The 12,439-nt window shown below is 33.2% G+C and overlaps 1 long non-coding RNA gene and 1 other non-coding gene across 4 annotated transcripts; both read right to left on the bottom strand.

Annotated features, from left to right (window-relative positions):
• Positions 1 to 810: 810 nt before the first annotated feature.
• Positions 811 to 3,445, bottom strand: LOC113732648 (uncharacterized). Of its 3 annotated transcripts, none has more exons than XR_011840878.1 (5): positions 3,164 to 3,445; positions 2,439 to 2,525; positions 2,232 to 2,288; positions 1,135 to 1,687; positions 811 to 998 (listed from the first exon to the last, which is right to left on the bottom strand). It is a non-coding gene; the product is annotated as an uncharacterized lncRNA (long non-coding RNA). The 3 variants fall into 3 exon arrangements; XR_011840877.1 differs by having other exon boundaries at positions 1,135 to 1,231; positions 1,419 to 2,288; XR_003458835.2 differs by having other exon boundaries at positions 1,135 to 2,288.
• Positions 3,446 to 6,915: 3,470 nt separating this feature from the next.
• On the bottom strand, positions 6,916 to 7,023 carry LOC113733499 (small nucleolar RNA R71). The gene has a single exon (XR_003459013.2). It is a non-coding gene; the product is annotated as a small nucleolar RNA R71 (small nucleolar RNA).
• Positions 7,024 to 12,439: the final 5,416 nt, after the last annotated feature.

The following is a 12,439-nucleotide window of genomic DNA, read 5'->3' on the forward strand; positions in this document are numbered from 1 at the left end:
TTTAGAGATTTGATGTAATTTAATTTCAAATTTAGGAAAATATTATTTGCACCCCATTTTTTGTTAATTGCACTTCCACCATTTGTATTATTATATAATCTAATAAATGAAAATCATATGATAAAAATAATAGTGGGAGTCTAATTAACAAAAATGCTATTGCAAATAACATTTCCCATAAATTTATAGCTGAGAGTTGAAATTGAGCCTGTGGGAACCCTTATTTTCTAATTAACTAGTCATTTTTACCAATGAGCATAGCGAAAGGAAAAGGCAGGAAAGATGAAACTAAAATGTTTTATCAGATTTTTCCATCTTCCCATAACTGCTGCAATTGAAAGAATGAAGGTCCGCCATGCAGTTAAAAGATTGAAGGTTTGCTCTGCTATGATCAAGAAGCACTACAACAAATATGACATTTAACGGCATTTAAAGGTGTCAGTATAAATAATTTAACCTGACAATTTACCTTTCCTCACACCTCGAACGAGTGTTGTTCCTTCCAATGTGGGGATAAGCTCTCGTAGCATTCAAATGTATCAGGAAAACTATGCTGTTGTATATCCCATCTGCCAACAAAAATCCCTTTTCTTGATAATCAAAAGTGTCAGGATAGCTATAGTACAACATTAGGATATCGAATTCTATGCTGATATAGAAGTTTTTTTTTCTTTTTTTTTTTTTTGATATAGAAGCAACCTGCAGGTAGTAGTGCTCCCTGCTATACATTCCGTCAATCAAAAACCCAAAGGACTTGTAAAATTATCCCAAAGAACAGAATGCATATAGTAATCTAAAAGCAAAAGTCAATGCTCAAATATAATTTGTTGAACTAAAAGTCAGTAACAAATACTAACATTGCAAATCCGTAACAAGTACAAACTTGAAAAATTTTCTTGTGCGCAAACTAAAAGATTCTCTTCCCTAAAAAGTAGAAAGAACTTGCAGTAGCTTCCAAACTTTCCAAGCTTCCAGTCCATAGGCAAAACAAATCTTTCCTGAAACATAGTTAGGAACAAGAAAATAAACATAACTTCACAATAAATTTTTAATAAAGTATACATAATACAAAAGCTACCATTACCTTTTATGAAAAAATGCATTAATGTGTGAAAAACATAAGGAACCACTTACAAAAGTTAATCTTCAGTGTAGTTTGTGTGCCTCTCGCATGTCTTAGTCCACTTCTTGAACCCACTGACAGAGCATTGTGCAGTAAAGATTGCTGCTGCTGCTAAGAGAGATGGGGGGAACCTAAGCATTTCATACTCGACAAGGCACAACTCAACAAAAGAAGGACAGAAGCTCCAACTAGTCACCAGGAGATTATTGCCTTAGGCAGATCAAGATAGTGCAAAAACGAGCAGCTAGAACTGCAACAACGAGCAGTATGATATTAAACTTGCCTGCCATTTTGCCTGCCCTTTGCTGTGTTCTTGAACTTCATATCGTCCCTATTTGAATTCACTTCCAAATCCAATTTGGTACTCTCTCTTGCTTGTGTCACTAGATTTATGTGAAGAGAGCCTCAAAGTTTGTGGAGGTGGACACTTGCTCCACCAGTATTTATAGGGACTATTGCACCAGGTCGTACATCCAAGAAGTCGTGTCGTAGCCTCACAAACTGGAAAATCACATCCCCCCCTCTCTCCTTCGCGAATTTAGGCACGCGAAATTTCGAACCAATCTAGAAAGAAAGAAAGAAAGAACAGAGCCAACTAATGGATGACAAGCAATGGAAGTAGTTGAGGTTGACTCTTAGTGTTTTTTTAATAAAAAGCCAAGTCATTCTTTAATTAGATTGGGGGCCAAATTGGTCCAGGGGTGGTGGCCGTGTTTTGGGACTAATGAGTAATGACTATTTCCACATCTTAGCCACATATCTAACCACCTCTTCTTCATTGCTATAGAGCTTTCCCCATATATGCCGAACCAGAATGGTTGTTGTCCCAACAATTGCACCCTCTGTAAAGGCCATTATGACTACCACACCCAACGCTAAGCGCGCACCTTGTGGATTTCCAGCGCCCAATTCATTTGAAACTCTCGTACTAAAATGATTATAGGGTAAAATCATTTTCGACCAGCTAAATGCATGGATAACAGTAATCAAGAAAAATAGTTCGATCCTTGAGGTATCCGTTAATTAATGTCATTGTTAAAACTTTTTTTTTCTTTTGTCATTGTTAAAGATTAAAAGCATCATAAGAACTTTGATTGGGTTTACTAACCTTATGGCAACACCAAGACCGACAGAGGTCATATAGACCATCCAACATGTATTGAGGCTGTCAGAACAAGAAAAAACAACTGATGTAATCAGAAAAGACTAGTATATAACGTCTTTCAAGTGCGTCTGAAGCTTTATTTCTGTGAGCTAGTATAGCATCTTTCAAGCGCTGTAATGTGGGATATTAAGTTCAGTAATAGAGACAAACCTGATAGATAGGACTGATGTTTCTAGTTTTGGATTGGGCAAAAGACCAGATAATAGAACAACCATCTCAAATGACCAATACTCCAAACTGTGGTTCAAACAGATAATGATAAATTGTCAACTAAAGAAAAATGTTGGGCAATACATGATAGAATCACCAAAAAGAAGGTGAAGAACAAAAAACATGCATCCATTCGTGGAAGGTCCTTTCGGAGATGTATAAAAGATTCAGTTTATGGCCAACAGTTTCTTGGTTGTCTACTTGACATTTTATCGAACAGGTTATGGGCAACAAATTCATAACAAAATAGTCACTTGAATCAAGTAAACAATCAAGAGGAATAAAGCTGAACAACAAGTGCACTCAAATCATAAACTATTACTACATCCATTTCAATCTCAAATAGATGGGACTAATATCAAATGTAATCAATTTAGGACAAACTTTAAGTCTTAACCCTCCCAATTCAACACAATACAATACACAGCTTCAAGAATAAGTAATAATGTCTAATAAAATCTCAGGAAAAAAAGGGAACAACTTGAAGAATGAGTTAAAAGAAAAATAAGTTAAAACGTACAGTAAGTAACATAAAAATGTTTATGGTGCTCTTTCTATTTGGATTTTCTGTGATGTGTTTCAGTGTTCACCATTGCTCGCTATCTCTGCAACAGATTGAGGAACTAGAGAAGGAATTGGCAGAGACCAGAATGAAGTGCACTAACCTCTCTTTACACTTGGAAACTCAGAGAAAGCATAAACTTGTCGAGCAACAGATGGACTGTACTTGATGCAATACTTTTTAGTAGCGGTTCGAGCCTTTGGCATAACAGAGGGAAAATGACATGGGGTCGAAAATGTATTTGGATGGGGGAGGTTATGGGTGGAATCCTCCTGCTATTGCCCTTCCATTTTTCGGCTTCTTTCCCTGCTAGTGTTTCTTGTGAGAGAGATAAGAAGAAGCAAAATTTGACCAAGTGTTTTGGCCGGCAAAATGAAAGTTTCGAGCAAATGAATCTTCCGCCAATTCACTACAATATCGTTTTGTGCCTTTCCTTTTTTTTTTTTTTTGTATATCTCACATTTTTTCAAGTGTCATAATAGATAGTCTAAAGACACATTATTATTCTTATATCAGATAAAATAAAAAAATTAAAGTATATATTATTGAGTTGATAATAAGTGTCATAATAGAAGTACTATAATGATACAAACCAGCAAGTGTCCTTATAAGCATGTCAGGAAAAATCATTTTTGTTGTAGTGAAGAAATATAGGCAAGATAGATTGTCAAGGTGGCCATATAGGCAGGTCTCTGTATAGTTATTTTCCTTTTTTCTTCTTTTCATATCTTAAATATCAAGAGAAAACTATTAATGAAACAACAATTTAATTGCTGCTACTACTGAAGAAAAGGCTTGTGTTTTGGCAGAAAATATTGACCACCGTAAGTAAAATTTTACAATTTTTTGGCATTTTTGGAGAGAGAATGAGAGCATTAACTTGAAGACGTATCCGCATGTGTAGTATTTTAAACCAAATCTATTTCCTATTAATATTGGGATTATTGTTTAGAAAACTTGTGTTGTCTGATTATTAACATGATTTCGTAAGATTAGTCCTAATAGGATTTTGGCAGTGAATGATCTTATATACAAGTCTCTTTTCTACTCCGTTGATATATCAGAAAGTTTCGTATCAATACAATTGCCTCCCGCCTTTGCATCGTTCGTCATTTTTGGCCTTGGAATTTCATTTGTCCTTTTCTTGCTTGAGCCTTCAATCCATCTTTTGTTATAGCAGATAGCATAGTGAATTCATCATACTGAGAGAATTGTTTGATTAAATATTATTTTGGGGCCTACATCTTGACATCCAGAGTTAGATCTATTAGAAAATATGTATGTATCAACTGCATCAATTGCACCAATTAATATTATCTGTGTAGTACCAAAACTTGCAGAGAGAAAAGATTACATCTTTTGGAGGATTAAGATGGAAACCTATCTTGGGAGTATAATTTGTTTCATTTTATTCAGCAACAAATTGCTGCAGATATTGATGGAAGCATCAAGAAACAAGGAAGCATGGCATTGTCTCAAATCCACCATGCTATTGATGCTTTATTTTTGAAAAAATTGCTAGCGGCAAGACTGCAAAATAAGCATGGGATATTTTGGTGAAAACATATAAAGTAGTTGAAGAATCCAAAAAAATATTTGATAAGTGTTTTTTATACATAGATATTGGTAGCATTTTGTATGTGTTTTTTTATTTAAATTAGAATGATTTAAGATATAAATTGCTCCTTAAACTTCTAAACTTTGCAAGTTTCATTTGAGCAACTTAATGTGCAAAAAGTGGTTATATTTGCAGGAATTGAGGAGAGCTTTCAATGTTGGAGTGAATTGGATTCGATTCGAAATCATTAGCTCTTGATTCAATGGTAATTCGGAAAATAGAAGATCAAACATAAGTATTAATGGTGCATTGCATGAACAAACATCTAGACATGATGATTAGTGAGGAATTGGAGCAGAAAACAATCGAGAAAGCAATCCAGAAGGAAATACGTGACCTCAATACACGGCCTTAGGTTGCGTATTGGGTGGTCGCGTATTCTCCCCTGTTTTTTCGCAACTTATTTTGCAACTTACTTTATTTTTACACTGCTTTTCAGCTCAATTTTACCTCAAAATTGCAGCTGCACATGTCAAGATTCCTTAGGAAAAAAAAAAGGAGATTTATGTCTTATCATTAACCACTTTTTGACTCTCTTAACAATATTTATGCAAGAATCATTGAGGAGAGACTGGATTATTAGTAGTTTTTAGTAGACATTAGTATTAGTTCTTTTCTCATTCTCTCTAGTTAGAAACTTGTAAGAAAACCTTGGAGAACTCATTGTATCATTCATTTTGTTGAAGAAATAGAAGATTTGGGAGCTTGTTCATCACTTTGGCTAAACTTTCTCTATCTTTCTCTTTACTTGCGATTCACTATATTTGTATGCAATGAAGTTATGCTTCTTATTGTCTTATTTCACATAAGTAGCTAAGTTTCTAGATCTAGGGGTAGATGAAATTTATGGCTACTTGATATGTAGTGAATAAGATTTTCACTTATTATATTTTGTATTAACTTGTCCATTTATGTATACTTATCACTTGTTGTTACTTGATCACCAATAGCAAGTTTTAGTTGCTATTATTCAATAAAAATTTGTAATAATGATGGAACAACATAAACAGAGTTTAAGGAGTAGACTTATGAGAATAGAGATACACTTAAGTGGATTATTTTAGCATTTCATAAAGAATAAAGAGTAGATCTAGTTATTCACCATGAGAATAGAGAAAATTAGACTATTCTAAACCTCTACATCATGAGAGTGAATTTTGGTAAATTTGGAAATGAATCTCTAGTTAAACAAGGGTAGTAATAAGGGGTAATTCACTTATATCTTTGGTGTCATAAGTGGATTCTATCTCTCTAGACTCAAATATTTAGTGAAATCTCTTCATTGTTATCTTGCAAGTTATTTAGTTAAAATAGTTAAATAGTAAGTGTTGTTCTTTCTATTGCCTTCATTTAATAGATAGTCTAAATAATAGAGTAAATAAATGACCTAGTACTTGTAATAGTTGCTTCTCATGGGATCGACCCAATATATACCCTAAACTACTATTTGACATGTATACTTGCAGTCAAACTAGTATATTTTGGATTAAACTTATACTTATATAAAAAATTCATCAAGTTTTTAGCGCCATTATCGAGGAGCGGCAGTATTATAGCCTAACAAACTTTATTAATTTAGACATTTTCTTTATTAGTTAGTTGAATTTTGTCAATAGATAAGTTAGAATTTTTATTTGTTTTTGTGATATAATTACTACATTATCTCTTTCTTTTTGCTTGTAGTGTATGCACCAGGCATTACGTATGGTCACACCTTTTGATCTGAAAATTGAAAGGATACTACGTAAACAAAGAAGACGTACACCATAACAAGAGTAAAAAGAGATTCAACATATAAAGGGAATTGCTATTGAGTTGGCTTTTGAAAAAGAAATGGCGAAAAATGAAGCAAATAAGTAAGCTCTTAGAGATTTTGCTCTACCAGGGACACAAGAATCACAAGCAAATATAGCACGGCTAACTGTAAATGCTAACAATTTTGAGATTAAACAATCACTTATTCAAATGGTTCAACAATCTGAATTTGGAAGTGATGCCGTAGAGGATTCAAATGCACATTAAGCTACATTTTTGGAGATATGTGATACAATTAAGTGAATGGAGTTAGTGAAGATGCTATAAGACTAAGGTTATTTCCATTTTGTTTAAGAGATAAAGTTAAAATTTGACTACACTCTCATGCTCACAATACTTTCACTAATTTGGCTGATTTATCTAGAGCGGCTGATTTATCTGTAGCATTCTTGAATAAATACTATCTACCGGGTAAACCGGTTAAGTTTAGAATGGACATTACTAATTTTAGTCAACGAAATGGTGAATCATTATATGAAGCGTGGGAAAGATTTAGGAATTTGTTACGAAAATGTCCACACTATGGACTTCCCGATTGCCTCATCGTATAAACTGTCTATAATGGTTTATCTGTCTCTACTAGAACTATTATTGATGTAGCCGCAGGTGGAACTTTAATGGGTAAATCACCTTAAAAGGCTCAAAACTTGATAGAAGACATGGCAGAAAACAACTACCAATGGACAAATGAGTGAGGTAATTCTAGGCGCCAAACAGGTATGATTGAAATGGACACCCTAAACATGTTGAGTGTCCAAATGAATAATATTGTAAAATTGCTAAGTAGAGTCGGAGTTAGTTCGAGTTCTTCATCTAGTGTATATGTTGCATGTTGCTTTACATGTGGGGGTGATCATGATACTAATGAGTGTGTTGAATTTGAATAGGTTCAATTTGTCAATAATTATAATCGAAAATCATCCAAATTTTGGATGGAAGGATCAAAACAATCCTCAAAGATCGACAAATCCGCTGGGATTCCACCCAAGGTAACCACAGTCGAACACTAAACCAGGTTGGGCGATTGTAGTGAAAATGTTGGCTAAGGGCACCTCGGAGAGATTTGAACGAATAAAGGGGAGAATAGATCAATTAACTGGGATGTATAGAAATATAGAGCTCCAAATAGGTCAAATTGCTAATTCAATCAACAATAGAAATCAAGAAAAATTACTGAGTAAAATGGAGGTGAATCCGAGGGAACGTGTTAAAGCCATTACTCTTCATAGTGGTAAACAATTAGAAGACTCTCCTGTAATTGAAGTAAGAGAAAAAATGAGAGCAAGGAAAAAGAAAAGGAGAAGACGAACCAAGAATCAAGTGTGGGGGAAGATAATAGGGAAAGACAGTCAAGACTAACCCTCATCTTCCACTACCATTCTAATACCTTCGGCGGTTCCATTCCCTCAAAAGTTTAAGAAAAATAAGCTTGATAAAGATTTTAAAAATTTTAAATAATTGCATATTAATATCCTTTTTGTCGATACTATTTTGCCGATTCCTTTATATGCGATGTTTCTGAAAGAGATCATGACTAGAAAGAGGAAGTCGGAAGACTGCGAAACATTAATAGAGGAGTGAAATGATATTATACAAAACAAGCTGTTGTCAAAATTAAAGGATCCAAGGAGTTTTTCTATACTATGCACTATCTATAATGTTGAATTTTCAAAACATTATGTGACCTTGGTGCTAGTGTAACATTAATTCCTTTAATGGTGGCAAGATAATTAGGTTTGCATGAATTAAATGCACCAATATTACTTTGCAGTTAGCTGATAGGTCGATTAGATATCTATTGGGAGTATTGGAGAATGTATTGATTAAAGTGCAAAATTTTATTATTTTCGTGAATTTTGTGGTATTAGATATGGAAGAAAATACGTCTATGCCAATTATTTTTGGTAGACCCATTTTAACAACTGCAGGTACTATTATTGATGTTAAAAGTGGCAAACTTAACTTTCAAGTAGTTGAAGAGGAGGTAAAATTTAATTTGAATAAAATAAAAAATACCCTTCTTTTACCGATCATGCTTGTGCTATTGACACCATTGATAAGCTAACCCAAAAGTTGAGTCGAGTCAATTTTGATTTCTATTCTCTTGACCTTTGTTTGACGAATTTAGGGATGCAAGAGAGAGATTGTGAAAAAATTGAAAAATTAGTCAAGTACTTGGATTTTTAAACACCCTATAAACGGGGTAATGTTTATGAAAATCTAGGTCAAGAACAAAGGCTCCCACTAATTTCAAACATTGAACCTCCAATATTAGTGTTCAAACCACTTTTAAATCATCTAAGGTATGAGTTTCTTGAAAAAATAGTACTCTACCGGTCATTGTTAGTGCTCACTTGGATGAAGAATAATGTGTGAAATTGCTAAGGTGCCTAAGGAAGCACAAGAAAGCAATTGGATGGACAATCTCGGACATCAAGGGTATAAGTCCTTCTACACGTATGCATCACATTCTTTTAGAGGACAATTGCAAACCAATGGTGGAAATGCAAAGAAAACTCAATCCAAATATGAAAGAGGTGATCATAAATGAAATTCTCAAATGGCTTGATGCAGATATAATCTTTCCTATTTCTGAGTGTATTTGGATTAATCCAATTCATGTTGTCCCTAATAAAGGTAGAATCACTATAATTATGGACAAAAATAATGAAATGATTCCTTCTCAACTTGTGGTCGGGTGGAGAGTATGTCTTAATTATTGAAAATTAAATGCGGTTACTAGAAAAGACCACTTTTCCTTATCCTTTCTTGATCAACTTTTGGAGCGAATAGTCGGTTATGAATTTTTCTATTTTTTTGATGACTTTTCAGGTTATAACCAATTAGCTATAGCTCCGAATGATTAAGAGAAGATCACATTTACTTGTCCTTATGGCACATTTGCCTTTAGGAAGATGCCATTTGGCCTATACAATGCCCCCGCTACATTCCAACATTGCATGATGGCCACTTTTTTATTACATTGAAATAATTATGGAGATATTTATGGATGATTTTTCGGTATTTAGCTCATCATTTGATCATTGTCTTCATAATTTAGATTTGATTTTATAGGATACGAGAAGACAAATCTTGTGCTAAATTGAGAGAAATACCATTTTATGATACGAGAAGAAATCGTCTTAGGGCACAAGATTTTCTCTAAGAGAATTGAGATGGACAAAACAAAAATAGAAATTAGCGAGCGAATACCAAATCCAAACAATGTGAAGAGAATAAGAAGCTTTCTTGGACATGCTGCTTTTTATAGATGTTTTATTAAAGATTTTTCTAAGATAGCAAAGCTATTGTGTGATTTATTATAAAAGGTTATCACTTTTCAATTTGATGACAATTGTTTGATTGTTTTTTATAGGTTGAAAAAGGAGTTGATTTCCGCATCAATTATAAATTCACCGGATTGGTTGCTACCATTTGAATTGATGTATGATGCAAATGACTATGCGGTTGGAGCGATTTTAAGGCAAAGAAAGGAAAGAAGGTTGCATGTCATCTATTATGTGAGCAAATTGCTAAATGAGACACAACTTAACTATGTAACTACGAAGAAAGAGCTACTAGCAGTCATATTTGCTTTAGATAAATTTAAATCTTATTTAGTAGAATCTAAAGTTATCATCTATATGGACCATTCAACTCTTAAATATTTGCTCCATAAGAAAAATGCAAAATCTCATCTGATTCGATGGATTCTATTATTACAGGAATTTGATATGAAAATAAAGGATAAAAATGGATCGGAGAACCTTGTGGCGGATCACCTATCGTGACTAGAGTATATCCCTACCAATGACCAAATTCCAATTAAAGAGAATTTTTTGGATGAATTTGTCCTAACAATTGTCAATTCTCCATGGTATGCAGATTTTATTAATTATTTGGTAAGTGGAGTAATACCGAAGGGTATTAACAATCACCAAAGGAAGAAATTTTGCATGATGTTAAAAACTACTTTTGGGAGGAACCATTGCTGTATATATATTGTACCAATGGTATGGTACGTAGATGTATTTTCGAAAACGAGGTATGTGATATTTTATATCATTGTCATAATCTAAAAACGAGTGGTCATTTTAGTCATCAAAAACTGCAGCAAAAGTATGGCAATTGATTAAAAGTTGTGATACTTGTCAAAGAATCCGGAATATATCAAGAAAAAATGAAAATGCCTCTTATTACTTTCTTAGAAGTTGAATTATTCGATGTTTGGGGATGGATTTTATGGGACCGTTTTCTAGTTCTTTTAATAATAAATACATCTTGGTAGCCGTGGATTATGTCTCTAAATGGGTTGAGACAATCGTTTCATCTACTAATGACACTAAGGTAGTATTTCGATTTTTTAAAAAGAACATTTTTAGTAGATTTAATATACCTAGAGTCATATTAAGTGATGAAGGAAAACGTTTCTATAATAAGTAACTTGATTCCTTATTACTTGAGTATGGTTGTAGGCACAAAACATTACTTCTATACTATCTTCAAACCAATGGACAAACGGAACTAGCAAATCGAGAAATACAAGCTCATTTTAGTGAAAACAGCGAACGAATTTCTAAAGGATCGGGCGAGAAAACTCAAAGATGTACATTGGATGTATCGGACGGCATTTAAAACACCCTTAAGGAAGTCGCTGTATAATTTAGTTTACAAAAAAACTTGTCATTTACCTATAAAAATTGAACATATGGCATATTGATCTATTAAAACAATTAATTTGGATTTTAATCCTGTAGGTGGAAGAAAGTCGTTTGAGTTGAGCGAATTGGAGGAACACCGACAACATGCTTAAGAAAATGCCAAAATATATAAAGATAAGTTCAAATATTGGCATGATAAGGACATTATCCCTAAACAATTTAAGGTGGGGTAAAAAGTGCTTTTACACAACTCGCGCCTTATATTGTTTTCGAAAAAACTCAAGTTAAGAAGGTCGGGACCATTCAAAATCGCTCAAGTATTTCCTTATGGAGCCGTGGAAGTAGTTAATGCAAGAAATGAGAAATTTAAAGTCAACGGACAATAATTAAAATTACTTGGTGGGTGAAATCATCCCTAAGGGACTTGTTTGTCCTTTGGATGATTCTTCTTCGACCTAAGAAGCCAATGTTTTTGAGTCGAACCAACGATTATAAACAAAAGAGCTAATTGGGAGGCAACCAATATTTTTGTTATATATGTTAATTTGGTGTGATTTTGTGTTTAGATTATGTATTTAAATTATTTTATTTTTTGTATTGTAGAATTTGAAGATGGAAGCAAAGATGACCATTTGGAATGAAAAAAGCGAATTTTGATCAAGGAATTCAACCCTTCGATTTGAGCAACTGTTGTTTTCTATTCTTTAGAAAAAAGAGTCAAATGCATATTGTGATCATTTTACATGTGCGTGCATTGATAATTTTGATAAAAGAGTGATCTAAGATGCATTTTGAGCAATTGGGCAACAAGTGTAATTTTGAAAAAGTCAGAAATTTCTGCAGAAAAATTGCAAAAATTTGAAAACGTGGCTCAAAAACACGACCTTAAATCGCGTGTTCTCCAGCCATGTATTCAATTCTGCAAGAATAAAGAAGAATACATAGGTACCAAAACGCGACTTCAAGTTGCATTTTTCTAAAGTCGCTTATTCTTGTAGACACCAAATTTTTAAATATTTTTTATCCTAATTTTTATTTTTATTTTTAGTAATCATTCTTATCTATTATTTTAATTCCATGTTTTTAGTTCTTAGACTTTTAGCATTTGTATAGCATTTCAGTATTTTTTAAGATTATCATTATCCATTGTCTATTATTTTAGTTTTTTTTATTTTTGCATTCATTTTCGCCCTTTTAGCTGTTTATTTTTATGATAAGACTTTTTTTAGCATAAAATTTGTCAAAAAGAGAAAATTTTTCATAAAAATATGTTTTATTTCCTTTT

This window comes from Coffea arabica, chromosome 2e (assembly GCF_036785885.1).
Source record: "Coffea arabica cultivar ET-39 chromosome 2e, Coffea Arabica ET-39 HiFi, whole genome shotgun sequence".
Classification (NCBI taxonomy): Eukaryota; Viridiplantae; Streptophyta; class Magnoliopsida; order Gentianales; family Rubiaceae; genus Coffea; species Coffea arabica.